Raw genomic sequence first — 15225 nt, 5'->3', positions numbered from 1 at the left:
ACCAATGGTTTAATATTAATTTAATAATATATTTTTATCGAAACTCATATCGCGTTACTGATGCCATAAGGGCGTACCAAAAAATTTTTTTCGAGAAACAACGTATTTATACTTAAAACGCGTAGAAATGACGAAAAAAATTTTTTTTCAAATTTGAAATTAACTTTGATCAATATTGTTTAGAATTTTAAATTTGTAATAATTTCTTTATTTGAGAATTAGTTTTAAAAAATTTTTTTTCGTCATTTCTACGCGTTTCAAGTAAAAATACGTTGTTTCCCGAAAAAAACTTTTTCGGTATGCCCTTATGGCTCCCGGTAGGTACCCTGGGTGCCATAAGGGCGTACTAAAATTTTTTTTTGCATTTCTGCCCGTTTTAGGCATAACTACGTTGATTCCCAGAAAAAATTTTTTTATACGCCCTTATGCCTTTTCAAGAGAATTTTTTTCGGGATACGCCCTTATGGCATCAGTAACGCGAGATTATTGTTTTTTACTTTTTTTTTAATTTTTCAAACACAATTTTAGTTTGGTTCGTTAGTAGACCGAGAAAAATATAAATAGATTTACAATAAATAAATGCGATTCTAACAGAAATTGAATAAAGTCGGAAACTAAAATTTAAGCGCATTGATCTGAACTTTACTTGTTCCGACCACCATGGAAATAATACATATGGGGCATTCCATGTCAAATCAACGAGGTTTTGATCTGACCCCCTTCGATTTCGCTGAAACTTTTTTATCATTTTTTATCCTACCAAAGACATTTTTCTGAATTTTTTCAGATTTTTTTACCCAACCCAAAAAAAGCTACGAATTTTTAAAAAAAACCGCTCTTTTATTTTAAATTGCTATAACTTTCTCACAAATTAATCTTTCGGCACTTTTTTTTTTCAAAACTTGTGTTTTTAAATGTGGTTTTCAGAAAAAAATACAAAAAATTTTTCGAAAGTCACGATATATGAAATATTTAAGTTTTTTCAAAAAAACCGTCATTTTTTCGAAGTCCGAAACCTTCGATTCTCAATTTTTTTGTCTAAAAAAAAACTTCAACTATGACAGTATTTAACCCCGCTATTCCCATTTTGTGCCGACTTTCCTTTATATTTTTTTTTTGATTGAAAATAAAAAAATTTCTAAATTTGGCTTATTTTTTATGACTGCGCTGAAGTTTTTTTGGATTGTTTTTAAAAGCTCAGAAGTTGAATAAAATTGTACAAAAACAATCGTAAAGTGTATTAGGGGCAAGGATTAATTTTTTCGGAGGAAAATTCCCAATTTTTAAATCTAGTAAAACCTAAACTTACAATTCACCTTCTCAATAAGAAAATTTATAGATAAACTGAGAAAAATATCGATAGCCCGAACTAAGAATCGAACCTAGACCATGTCGGTATCGCGCCGAGTGCTCTACCAGTTGAGATATCCGGTACTATACTATAATCCGTTGATCTAAAATTGTCTATAAGGCTATCTATATTTTTCTCAACTGGTAGAGCACTCGGCGCGATACCGACATGGTCTAGGTTCGATTCTCGGTTCGGGCTATCGATATTTTTCTCAGTTTATCTATAAATTTTCTTATTGAGAAGGTTAATTGTAAGTTTAGGTTTTACTAGATTTAAAAATTGGGAATTTTCATCCGAAAAAATTAATCCTTGCCCCTAATACACTTTACGATTGTTTTTGTACAATTTTATTCAACTTCTGAGCTTTTAAAAACAATCCAAAAAAACTTCAGCGCAGTCATAAAAAATAAGCCAAATTTAGAAATTTTTTTATTTTCAATCAAAAAAAAAATATAAAGGAAAGTCGGCACAAAATGGGAATAGCGGGGTTAAATACTGTCATAGTTGAAGTTTTTTTTTAGACAAAAAAATTGAGAATCGAAGGTTTCGGACTTCGAAAAAATGACGGTTTTTTTGAAAAAACTTAAATATTTCATATATCGTGACTTTCGAAAAATTTTTTGTATTTTTTTCTAAAAACCACATTTAAAAACACAAATTTTGAAAAAAAAAAGTGCCGAAAGATTAATTTGTGAGAAAGGTTTAGCAATTTAAAGAAGGCCATTCGGCATCCGAAATCGAAGGTAGATTTTCTAATTAATCTATATAAAAAGTTTCATACATACATATCTTGTGATACATGTTAGTTGCATAGTCATGATATGAAATTAGGCTCGTTATTATAATGGGACAAGTATAAGTTATGTGGAATGAAAACCATATTTTCCACATTTTTTGATTCCATTAAAATTTTCAAGGCTATCATACTATTGGAAGAAATGATCAAAATATAAAGTTTCAGGTTATAAATTAAAGCTTATTAGTCAAGCTTTGAAATACTTTTTACAGAAATTATCTATGAGTTTTAGTTTTAAAGTTATATGGACTTTAAAGTTAAAGAAAGTGAAGAACGGATTTTCTCGAAAAATCGTTAAAATTTCAAAACGCTATAACTTCTTAACTAATCGACCGATTCAGCCCATCTTCGAACTTAACCGTGGTAATCGCCCATAGAATAAGTGTGAAAAATTTCATTAAGATCGGATAAGAATTGTAGACGCAATCGTGTCCTCAAAAGTCCGTTATATTACATTAGTATATTGTACAACTAGTGCGGTAAGTTGTCGATTGCCCACGAGAGCGAAGTTGAGCGCACGAACGAAGTGAGTGCGCTCATTCGCTCGAGTGGGTAATCGACAACACCGCACGAATTGAACACAGTTTTTTTTATCATTAATGCAATATAAGTACTATCTTAGTGCTCGCTGTTTTATTCTCCAAGTAGCTTTTTGCTGATTCAACTGTTGCCGCGACATTTTTGTGGGTTAAACGATAATCTGCATGCGACAAGAAGTAAATTTGAGTGCGACAAGTTTACTTGTCGCACTCAAATTTACTTCTTGTCGCACGCAGATAATCGTTTAACGCACACAAATGTCGTGGAAACAGTTGAATGGGCAAACAGCTATTTGGCGAACAAAAGAGCGTGCGCCAAGATAGCACTTATATTGCATGAATGATAAAAAAAAATATATATATATATATATATATACATATATAAATTTTTTAACGAATGATATTTTTGAACTCTACTCAACTAATTATGATAGTCTATGACGAAATTCCTTGAAAAATCGACTATGAGGACAAATACAATACCTAGATTTTTAAAAAAATCTACCTAAAAAAAAGAGCGGTTTTTTTAAAAAATTCGTAACTTTTTTTGGGTTGAGTAAAAAAATCTGAAAAAATTCCGAAAAATGTCTTTCGTAGGTATAAAAATGATAAAAAAGTTTCATCGAAATCGAAGGGGGTCGGGTTAAAACCTCGGTGATTTTGCATGGAATGCCCCATATGTAAATAATAAAAAAGGCCATTTGGCAGCCGAAATGGAAGGTAGATTTTCCAATTAATCTATATAAAAAGTTTCATACATACATATCTTGTGACTCATGTTAGTGCATAGTCATGATATGAAGTAGGCTTGTTTTCTAAGAGTGAGGGTCAAAAAAGACAACGACTATTTTCGATAGAGAACTTCAGATAGTTGATTTGACAAAACATTATATAGGTAATGTACCAAACTAACCTTCACGTAAACAAAGTATATAGAAAATTTAATTAATGTGATCATAATTGTAATCGCTATTACGATGGCAAGACCAGTTATAATTATAGGACGTACAGGTACGTTTGAAACAACATAAGTGATAAAAGAAATCTTTTTAAAATATAAAATAGCTGTGAAATTTACAGGTTATTTACTTCACAATAAAATACTTCACAACTGACGAAATTGTATTATAATGGGAAATGCTTAAGTTATGTGGAATAAAAAACCATATTCCCAACATTTTTTGATTTCATTAAAAATTTCAAGGCTATCAAATTATTGGAAGGAATAGTCAAAACATAAAGCTTAAGGTCATAAATTAAAAATTATTAGACAAGCTTTCAGATACTCTTTACGGATATTGTCTATGAATGTTAGTTTTGAAGTTATATAAACTTTAGCAGTGATTAAAAACTGATTTTTACGAAAAATCGTGAAAATTTCAAACAGTTATAACTTCAAAACTATTCGAACGATTCAGCCCATCTTTGAACTTGATCAAGATAATCGCCTATAGAATAAGTGTGAAAAATTTCATCAAGATCTGATAAGAACTGTGGGTGCTATCGTAATGACAAGACCAGTGATAATTATAAGGATTAGAGGTACATTCGATACATCATAAATGATAAAAGAAATACTTTTAAAATGTAAAATAGCAGTGAAATTTACAGGTTATTTTGTGCACAATAAAATACAACTGACGAAACTATGGATTATAATGGGACAAGCATAAGTTATGTGGATGGAAAACCATATTTTCAACATTTTTTGATTCCATTAAAATTTTCAAGGCTATCAAATTATTGGAAGAAATGGTCAAAATATATAGTTTAAGGTCATAAATTAAAGCTTATTAGTCAAGCTTTAAGATACTTTTTACAGAAATTATCTATAAGTTTTAGTTTTAAAGTTATATGGACTTTAAAAGTGATTAAAAACTGATTTTTTCGAAAAATCGTTAAAATTTCAAACAGCCATAACTTCTAAACTAATTGAACGATTCAGCCCATCTTCGAACTTAACCGTGGTAACCCTGGTTGAAAAAGTGGATTAAAAAGGATTAAAAAAGCACACATATTTAATACTTCTTTAATACTCTTAATTCTCCGGAGAATTCAGATCGAACATAAAATGAATCCTTTTTGATTCTCCTTCGTCTAGCGAAAAAATTATTATCGTTTTAGGATTAAAAAGAATAAAAAAGGATTAAATATTTTTAATCCTAACTTATCCTTTTTAATTCTAAAATAATATTGCAATTTCTGATCGCGCGGAGGATTCGAAAGTATAAAAAAGGATTCGAAAAAGTTTAATTCTAACTAATTCTTTTTAATTATAAAACAATATTTAATTTCTGTTCCCGTGGAGGATTCAAGAGAATAAAAGAGGATTCAAGAAAGTTTAATTCTAACTAATTCTTTTTAATTCTAAAATATTATTTAATTTCTGTTCTTGCGGAGGATTCAATAGGATAAAAAAGAATTCGAAAAAGTTTAATTCTAACTAATTCTTTTTAATTCTAAAATAACTTTGAATTTCTGTTCACGCGGAGGATGCAATAGGATAACAGAGAATTGGAAAAAGTTTAATTCTAACTAATTCTTTTTAATTCTAAAATAATATTTAATTTCTGTTCCCGTGGAGGATGCAATAGGATAACAAAGAATTGGAAAAAGTTTAATTCTAACTAATTCTTTTTAATTATAAAATAATATTTAATTTCTGTTCCCGTGGAGGATTCAAGAGAATAAAAGAGGATTCAAGAAAGTTTAATTCTAACTAATTCTTTTTAATTCTAAAATATTGTTTAATTTCGGTTCTCGCGGAGGACTCAATAGGATAAAAAAGGATTCGAAAAAGTTTAATTCTAACTAATTCTTTTTAATTCTAAAATAACTTTGAATTTCTGGTCTCGCGGAGGATGCAATAGGATAACAGAGAATTGGAAAAAGTTTAATTCTAACTAATTCTTTTTAATTTTAAAATAACTTTGAATTTCTATTTTCGCGGAGGATTCAAGAGAATAAAAGAGGATTCAAGAAAGTTTAATTCTAACTAATTCTTTTTAATTCTGAAATAATATTTAATTTCTGTTCCCGGGGAGGATTCAAGAGAATAAAAGAGGATTCAAAAAAGTTTAATTCTAACTAATTCTTTTTAATTCGAAAAATATTATTTAATTTCTGTTCTCGCGGAGGATTCAATAGGATAAAAGAGGATTCCACAAAGTTTAATTCTAACTAATTCTTTTTAATTCTAAAATATTATTTAATTTCTGTTCTCGCGGAGAATTCAAAAGAATGAAAGAGGATTCAAAAAAGTTTAATTCTAACTAATTCTTTTTAATTCTATAATAATATTTAATTTCTGTTCCCGTGGAGGATGCAATAGGATAACAGAGAATTAGAAAAAGTTTAATTCTAAGTAATTCTTTTTAATTATAAAATAATATTTAATTTCTGTTCCCGTGGAGGATTCAAGAGAATAAAAGAGGATTCAAGAAAGTTTAATTCTAACTAATTCTTTTTAATTCTAAAATATTATTTACTTTCTGTTCTTGCGGAAGATTCAATAGGATAAAAAAGGATCCGAAAAAGTTTAATCCTAACTAATTCTTTTTAATTCTAAAATAACTTTGAATTTCTGTTCTCGCGGAGGATGCAATAGGATAACAGAGAATTGGAAAAAGTTTAATTCTAATTAATTTTTTTTTAATTTTAAAATAATTTTGAATTTCTGTTTTCGCGGAGGATTCAAGAGAATAAAAGAGGATTCAAGAAAGTTTAATTCTAACTAATTCTTTTTAATTATAAAATAATATTTAATTTCTGTTCCCGTGGAGGATTCAAGAGAATAAAAGAGGATTCAAAAAAGTTTAATTCTAACTAATTCTTTTTAATTCTAAAATAATATTTAATTTCTGTTCCCGTGGAGGACTCAAGAGAATAAAAGAGGATTCCAGAAAGTTTAATTCTAACTAATTCTTTTTAATTCTAAAATATTATTTAATTTCTGTTCTCGCGGAGGATTCAATAGGATAAAAAAGGATTCGAAAAAGTTTAATTCTAACTAATTCTTTTTAATTCTAAAATAACTTCGAATTTCTGTTCTTGTGGACGATTCAAGAGAATAAAAGAGGATTCGAAATGGTTTAATTCTAACTAATTCTTCTTAATTCTGAAAGAATATTCAATTTCTGTTCTCGCGGAGGATTCCGGAGAATAAAAGAGTACTCGGAAATATTTAATTCTAACTAATTCTTTTGAATCCCTAGCGAATTTGGTTACACCGAAAAAATATCTAAAACATACCTGGTATTTGAGTATCATTTTGGTATGTTTTCAGTAGAATTCTAAAAGTATACTCAAATTATACTTATCCACAATAATAATTTAGATATTTTTTTGAACAATTTATACCGAAGTTATACTGAGATAAAAAAATTAATTTCTTAGATATCGATATGTTTAATGTGTTTAAGTATATTAGTTGAACAATTTATTTATATGTTTTTTTGATAAATAATTCAAAAAAAAAAAAGGGAAAAAAGTGATAATTGACTGAGGTTCCGAACTTGTGACTTCTCACTTGAGAGTCTCGTGAAGTCCTCATAGCGCTGTCACGGGTCTTCATGAAATAAACAATTTTATTTTTATTTATGGTTTGATTTTTTTATGCATTATATTTATGTTAACTATCTATACTATTATTGTAATAGAATCAAATAAATAATAAATTGATGATAATTGTATGTTTATCAAACACAAACAGAAACATTTCCTATAACAGTGAAATTTTTTTTTATTTTGGTAAAATAAAAAAAAAAGTAAATAAGTATTTACTACTCAATATCATTATAATACTAAACACTTAATTGATATAGTATTTTTATAATTTTCTATGTAGGCAATAAATTTATTTACTTCAAACTTCAAAGAGACATTTTTCTTTTTTACCAGGTAAAGACTTATATAGATAGATACTGTCCTCAACCTCTCTGATTTCGGTATAATTTGAGTATAAATCTTGCTTGAAATAGATATTTTTTCAGTATTATTTAAGTATGAAAAATTCAAAAACATACCCAAAACATGAGACGATTTGAGTATAATCTGGGTATTCATTGGGTATAATTCGTAAAGCATACCGAAATATTTATCAATTTTAACTACACCAAAAATGAACCCAAAAGAAATTTAAATTTTCGGTGTAAACAAATTCGCTAGGGATTCTAAAATAATATTCAATTTCTGTTCTCGTGGAGGATTCAAGAGAATAAAAGAGGATTCGGAAAAATTTAATTCTAACTAATCCTGTTTAATTCTAAAATAATGTTGCGATTTCTGTTCTTCCCGAGAATCCGAGAGAATAAAACAGGATTTGAAAAAGTTTAATTCCATCTTATTTTTTTTAATTTCAAAGTCATGTTGCAATTCCTGTTCTCGCTGAGAATTCGCGAGAATTGTAACCATAACAAAAAAAATTATTTTTCTTTTAAACTTTGAAAAAACAAAATAATAATGATTAGTAATTATTTATATATTAAAATTTTATTCTGGGAAAGAAAAGAAATAATAATTTTATACGTGAAATTTTATTTTGTTTTATGGAGAAAGTTTTCGGAAAAAAAAAGTAATTAAAAGAGAAAGAGAAAAAGGCAACGGGAAAAAAACGGAAGAGTGATCGTGAGATGCTCGCCGACCGACAATCTGGCGGGAGAGAGTAAGTGAGCGAAAGTTAGTTCCGCGCTCACCGCTAGAGCGTGCGGGCTTGTTGGATATGGACACTTATAGTAGAAGTGTTAAAAGCAAATGCAGCGGACGTTATCGTCAGTCATCACTCCACTGCTACCAAGTGAACTTTGCGTAGCAGAGTGGGAAGTACCTACTGGTAGTGGCGCAGTATACCCTGCACCACGTCCTATATATATATATATATATATATATCTGGTATAGATAATATATTATATTTGGTATAACCAGTGGTCTTCCCCATGGACAATTCGGGATATCCATCCCAGTTCGGGCTCTCTATATTTTTATATGTCATGGTCATAAAAAAAATAGTCTTCTGATCGATTTTAAGAGCTTGACATTAAAATAAAAATAACTAGAAAACAATGCGGAATTCGAAAAAACTTTATTTGGTATAACTTCTAGGGAATAAAATTGTCTACAAAAAAGGTCCTATGATATTTTGTAATAGGTCTGATAGTTTCGCCGGAAAAGTAAAAAAAACTCAAAATTTAATATGAATTCGACTTTAACCTCAAATAACTTTTAAACAAATAGATTCCGCAAAAAATGATAAGAATCTTTTTTTGTAGAGCATTCAATTCCCTACAAAAATATGCCTGCCAATTATTCCTGTGACGCATCGTTAGCTACTTATAAAAATCAGAAGACATAAAAAAAATTTTTCCCATGTTATTCTTATGGGAAATAGAAAAGTGCAATGCGGACAATGTTAATATTAATATTAAGAGCTCTAATTTTCACAGGCGTCTTTTTTTATCTAAAGGAAACTTTAGAACCTGTTTGGAAGAAAAAAAAAAAATTTGTTTGTTTTTTGAATCACCCTAATATATATATATATATATATATATATATATATATATATATATATAAATTTTTTAACGAATGGTATTTTTGAACTCTATTCAACTAATTATGATAGTTTATGACGAAATTCCTTGAAAAATCGACCATGAGGACAAATACAATAGTTAGATTTTTAAAAAAATCTACCTAAAAAAAAAAAATAATGTTGAAATATGAAAATTATATATCTTATTTTGATAAAAAATATAACAAAAACATAAAAACGATATACGACAATATAATTAATTTATCTGAATCATAATGATGATTCATATCAAATGTAATGATTATATCATATCACCTGCACCGAAGTCACGGTTTAAATGCCTATTTGTCAGTTAAAACAAGCCAATTTCAAACCAATACTATTTAGCAGATAGAAACTGATCAGTTTCGGCCAACTAATTTGATTTCTGACTTCATATCTCTATTAGAAGTGCATTTGCTTATTGTAAACGTCTAAATATTTATATCATTCTAATAACCAATCAAACTGATAGTTGTGTTCGGAAAAATAAACAATGTAATAAAAATTCGAATAAAAACAAATTTTTGAAGTAATAAAAAGTCATTGTTTTCCTCTTTAAATTATACTTAAAACTGCACATTCAAAATATAGTATTTTTTTTTTTTAACGTGCTATCAGTCAGAAATTAGCCTTCTGGTTCACTCCATTAGACTCCTAGCATCAATGAAGGTACTATAAAAAATAGAGTGCATCGTTCGGAATAAAACACCGTTTCAGTCTTTGAATGATGTTAGCCCTCTCTTTTAGTGCAGGCAGTCAACTTTACCCTTGTTTAAAATTGTATTATTTCATCTCTTTCCACCCATTCATTTTTGTTATGTACAATTACTATGTAAGATTCTATAAGGAACCTTATAAGATCTTCTACGTTCTCACACGAAACATACATGACTATGTAAGAGTTTTATAAGCTCCGTACATGAATCTTGCATGCTTAGGGTTCAAAAATTTATGCAACAATCTTATGGTGTAAGAGTGAATTAGCGAAATTCACCAGCAAATAGTGAATGTATACGAATTCAGAGTTATAGTCATACCACTTTTTTAAAATAAGTGATAAGATCATCACTGTAAATAGTGACCCGGAAAAAAATAATTTTGTCTCATCATATATAGCTATATATAAAGTGGATATAATTATATATGCAATTATGTACACAATTGTGTGTGATTATATATGGATTTATATACACTAGGGCGGGTCGATAAACAACATTATTTATTTATTTTTTTTTTTGGGCACCACCAGAAATTGATAGGATATGTCAAAACAAAAATTCTGTCAGAAGATCGGCTCTTAAATTCAAGTTTTAGAGGTAGCTCATGGCATTTTTCGATTCTCCATTTGAATCGTTTATTTAAGAAACCCCATAAGTCATGTTTTTTACGAAATTAGGTTTTTTGCATTTTTGGTTTCTTTAGAAATCCCGCCATAGAAATCAATCAAAATATGCATCAAATCAGCGTTTAAAAAAAAATAAACGGGGTGACAGCAATTTCATTTAATTGAGAAACCCCAGAAGTCAATGACTCAAATAAACATATGCAGCACTGATCTCTATACTAACTGGATAGCTGATACACTCGTTGTCATTAATGCCTGGTCCCCCAGACTATAGAATCTTAGCCATGCAGGGGACCAGGCATTAATGACAACCAGTGTACATATGGAAGAATTTCGAAAAAATAGGCCTTGCCTGGAGCGAAGCCAGCGCCGCAAAATAGTTGTCAGGGAACTAATATGAATATAAGAGCGCATGCGTTAAATAAAAAAGGACACATAGGGGAACTTAAATTACGAGAATGTTACTTTGAAGTGTGGAAAGTTATTTTACTAGAGTAATTATCGGCTAAAGTAAATAAAAATAATTGTTGAAAGAGTAGCAAATGTAATTAGTAAGGCTGTACATCTAAACCGGCTTAACCGGTTAAAAAAGTTAACCAGGTTAATTAGCTGGCTAGCTCGTCAGCTTAGCTAATTTAACCGGTTAACTTCATTAGCTTGGCTAAGCAGCCAAAGGCTTAACCGGTTAACTCAAATTAGCTAGGCTAATTAGCTGAGGGTTTAATCGGTTAAATGGTTAATTTTTTTTTTCATCTATTCGCTACCTTATCTTAAAAAATATATATGAAATATCATATTTATTTAATTTTAGACCGAAAAAGCTATAACAAAAAATTTATACTATTAGTTAAAAAAAAATTCAATTCAATTTTGAAAATTATTTAATTAAAAATATATATCGCGTTAATTATGCCAAAAGGGCGTATCTCAAAATATACGCCTTTTTGGCTATGTAAAATTAAAAAGGCGTATTAAAAAATCTTCTTTTTCCGGATAAATTTGGGAATTTCACAACAAAAAACTATCTAGAAAAAAACGAAAAAAAAATTTAAAAGCCAAAAGGGCGTACCATTTTTATCCTTTTCAATTATTATTAATTCTTAGCGAAAAAAAAAATCAAGAGAACAGTAAAATAAATGACTTTAAAACTCGATCAACTGGAGAAAAACATTAAATTAAATGAAAAAAACGTTCCCAAGTTGATCAGAAAAAAAGATATTTTTATACGCCCTTTTGGCATAAGTAACACGATATATATTTTTAATTAAATAATTTTCAAAATTGAATTGAATTTTTTTTAACTAATAGTATAAATTTTTTGTTATAGCTTTTTCGGTCTAAAATTAAATAAATATGATATTTCATATATATTTTTTAAGATAAGGTAGCGAATAAATGAAAAAAAAAATTAACCATTTAACGGATTAAACCCTCAGCTAATTAGCCTAGCTAATTTGAGTTAACCGGTTAAGCCTTTGGCTGCTTAGCCAAGCTAATGAAGTTAACCGGTTAAATTAGCTAAGCTGGCGAGCTAGCCAGCTAATTAACCTGGTTAACTTTTTTAACCGGTTAAGCCGGTTTAGATGTACAGCCCTAGTAATTAGCATATTATATATTGGTAAATTGTATAGTATATTATATAGCAGTAATAGAGTAGTGAATTCAATTGATTCAGCTTATGCTGAGAAAATAATTATAACATATAAAGAGCAGACTTTTTTATATAATTTCTATCGTTAAATATCACAATGATAATATTTCCAGAAATACAAATTAATTGTTTAGAAATGATCAATTGAGCGAAAATAAATTGATATTTATTGTGAAATTTATAGATTTTTGTAATAATAATGTTAGAATAATGTTAAATAGTGAAAGATTTTTTATGAATAATGCTTAATGATGATCAAAATAGTTAATTTGTACCGTTTAGTGAAAAAAATTGAGTTAAGAACAAAAAACTTTAGATTTTTATTTTTTCTTCGATTTTAATCGTTAATAACTTTAGAAGAAGTGAATTTAGGCTAAAATATTAAGAGACCTTTTTTGTAGAGCATTTAATTTCTTTCAAAAATTTTTCATGCTCTTATTTAGATATTTATTGATTCGTCAGTTACAAAATTCAATAGTAATAATGTTAGATCGAAAAAATATATCAATTTATTAAGCTTAATTGGTCGGAAACGGCTTGTTTGACGAAAATTTTCAATCAGACCTTTTTTGCAGGGAATTTAATTTTTCCAAAGAATAAGTGAAAATGCATTTTTATTACTCCAATGTTTGAGCAGTTCTGACGTAAAAGGTTTCTTATCATTTTTTGATAAATTCGATTTTTAAAAAGTTATTCAAGGTCAAATTTGGATTCATGATAAATTTGAGTATTATTTGACTTTTTCGACGAAATTATCAGACTTAAAATGTTGTAGCTTTTTTTTTGTAGATCGTTTTATTTCCTACAAATTATCTCGTATAAAGTTTTTCAAATTCTTAAAAGTTCTTTAGTTATTCGCGTTTCAAAGTAAGTAAATAAAATGGACCAGAATAAGATTTCTTGGAACAAATTAAAATGTAAATGCCAATAACTAAAGAACTTTCAAAAATTTGAAAAACTTTATAAGAGATAATTTGTAGAAAATAAAACAATCTACAAAAAAAAAGCTTCAACATTTTAAGATAAGTCTGATAATTTCGTCGAAAAAGTCAAATAATACTTAAATTTATCATGAATCCAAATTTGACCTTGGATAACTCTCTAAAAACAAATTTCTTTGTAGATCATTCAATTTCCTAAAGAATTATCTATTGGTCTTTCTGATATAATGATATGCTGATAAGTTATTATTAGGGGAGACCGGGGCAAGACGGCCCACCTAAACCGGTTATTATTATTTGTGGCTTTTAACCATCAAGTCGATTTACTCTTGTCCAACTTGAACTCAATTCACCAAAATTTTGGTGAAGCTCCTGAAAAAAAATTTTTTTTTTTGGGCAAGACCCCCCCTCCGAAAAAAAATGAAAAAAAAAAATTTTTTTTTTTAATTGTAAAAAAATTTCCCGCGTAACAAATATTTATATTTTTCCGATACGTACATTTGTGAATATTGTGAGGATTAATTTATAATACACTTAAATTAAATTTAATACCTCAAAAAGTATTTTTATTACATTTTAATAGTTAATGTTGTTAATTCTATAAATATATTATTCATAATGTTATATATAATAATTATAATTGTTTTGTTGGATTCTGTAACCAATTATATGAACAAATTAAAAGTTATTTAATAAAAAATAAGAATTGATTAATAATTATTTTTCTATTGAATAAAAAATTGATAATTGGTTTTTTTAACTTTTTCAAATACTCTATTTTAATCCAAATCCATATAATTAACCAAAAAATGATATTTCTATTAAATTAATCATGACTAGGTTATAATACTATGAAATACATTTTCTTTTAGAATTTTTGAGTGGTTCATTTTGCCCCAAGTTTCACGTATCGGGCTACAAATGAGTAAATAATCTAAATTCGTGATAATCAAAAGAAAACAAGAAAAAAAAATTTTTGGTTAATTTTCGAGGTGGGCCTTCTTGCCCCAGGTGGGCCGTCTTGCCCCGGTCTCCCCTATAACATTTTAAAATTCTAAAGTTTGAAAAAAATTTTTCCCATGATATTTAAATGGAAAATCGAAAATTGCGATGCGGCAGTTGTTAATATTATTATTAAGAGCTTAATCTTTGACACCATTTTTTTTTTGTCATCTCAAACATTATTTTCGATATCATTTTTGAAAATAAAAATAGTTAATTTTTTTGAATCAGTCTAATATATATATATATATATATATATATATATATATATATATATATATATATATAGGGGAGGGGGCAAAGTGGGCCCCGTAAGCTAGAAATGGGATTATCTTTACTTTTTTTCACTCGTTACACTACTTTATAGGCCCTTGTTTGTTATTTAACATTGATAAGCTGTGTCCATTAAAATTGAAAAATCGAAAATTAGGGGCAAAGTGGGCCCCCATCTACAAAAATTGTGTGAGACAAATTTTTTGTTCGTTTTACTTTTTTTATATTCTTCACTTTATAAATGTTATGAATAAGCTGTGTTCATAATAAATTACGAATTTTAAAATATGGGGCAAAGTGGGCAAAAATGGGTAACCCAATGAAAAAAAAAATTTGTCTAATCATATATGATCATGCATAATTGTCTATATATGATTAGATCCAAAAATTGGCCAGGTCTGATCATACATAACTTGATCTGTTTATATATGAACAGATATGTTCATATATGATCATGCATGAACGAATATGGTCATTTTTAGAATCTCATTTAGAATATCTGTAAATTATTAATTAAGTAGTTTAATTAGGATTTATTGTCTTCATCAATATAAATGTCGGTTAAAATTAAATAAAAAAAAAATTATTAACCATTGACTATTATTTTACTACGAGGTTACCGTCCAATTAATGTCCCACGTCGATGCTGCTTAACTTTGGTAATCGATGGTTTGTAGTCTGATCCTCTAGTCTGTTATACACTTACAATTGAGAAACGTTTATGGCATTACTTAACTCAAATAATCAAATTGATACATC

The sequence above is a fragment of the Microplitis mediator genome, chromosome 2 (assembly GCF_029852145.1).
Source record: "Microplitis mediator isolate UGA2020A chromosome 2, iyMicMedi2.1, whole genome shotgun sequence".
NCBI classification, from domain to species: Eukaryota; Metazoa; Arthropoda; class Insecta; order Hymenoptera; family Braconidae; genus Microplitis; species Microplitis mediator.
The sequence above is the reverse complement of the archived record's forward strand: the minus strand, read 5'-3'. Positions refer to the sequence as shown.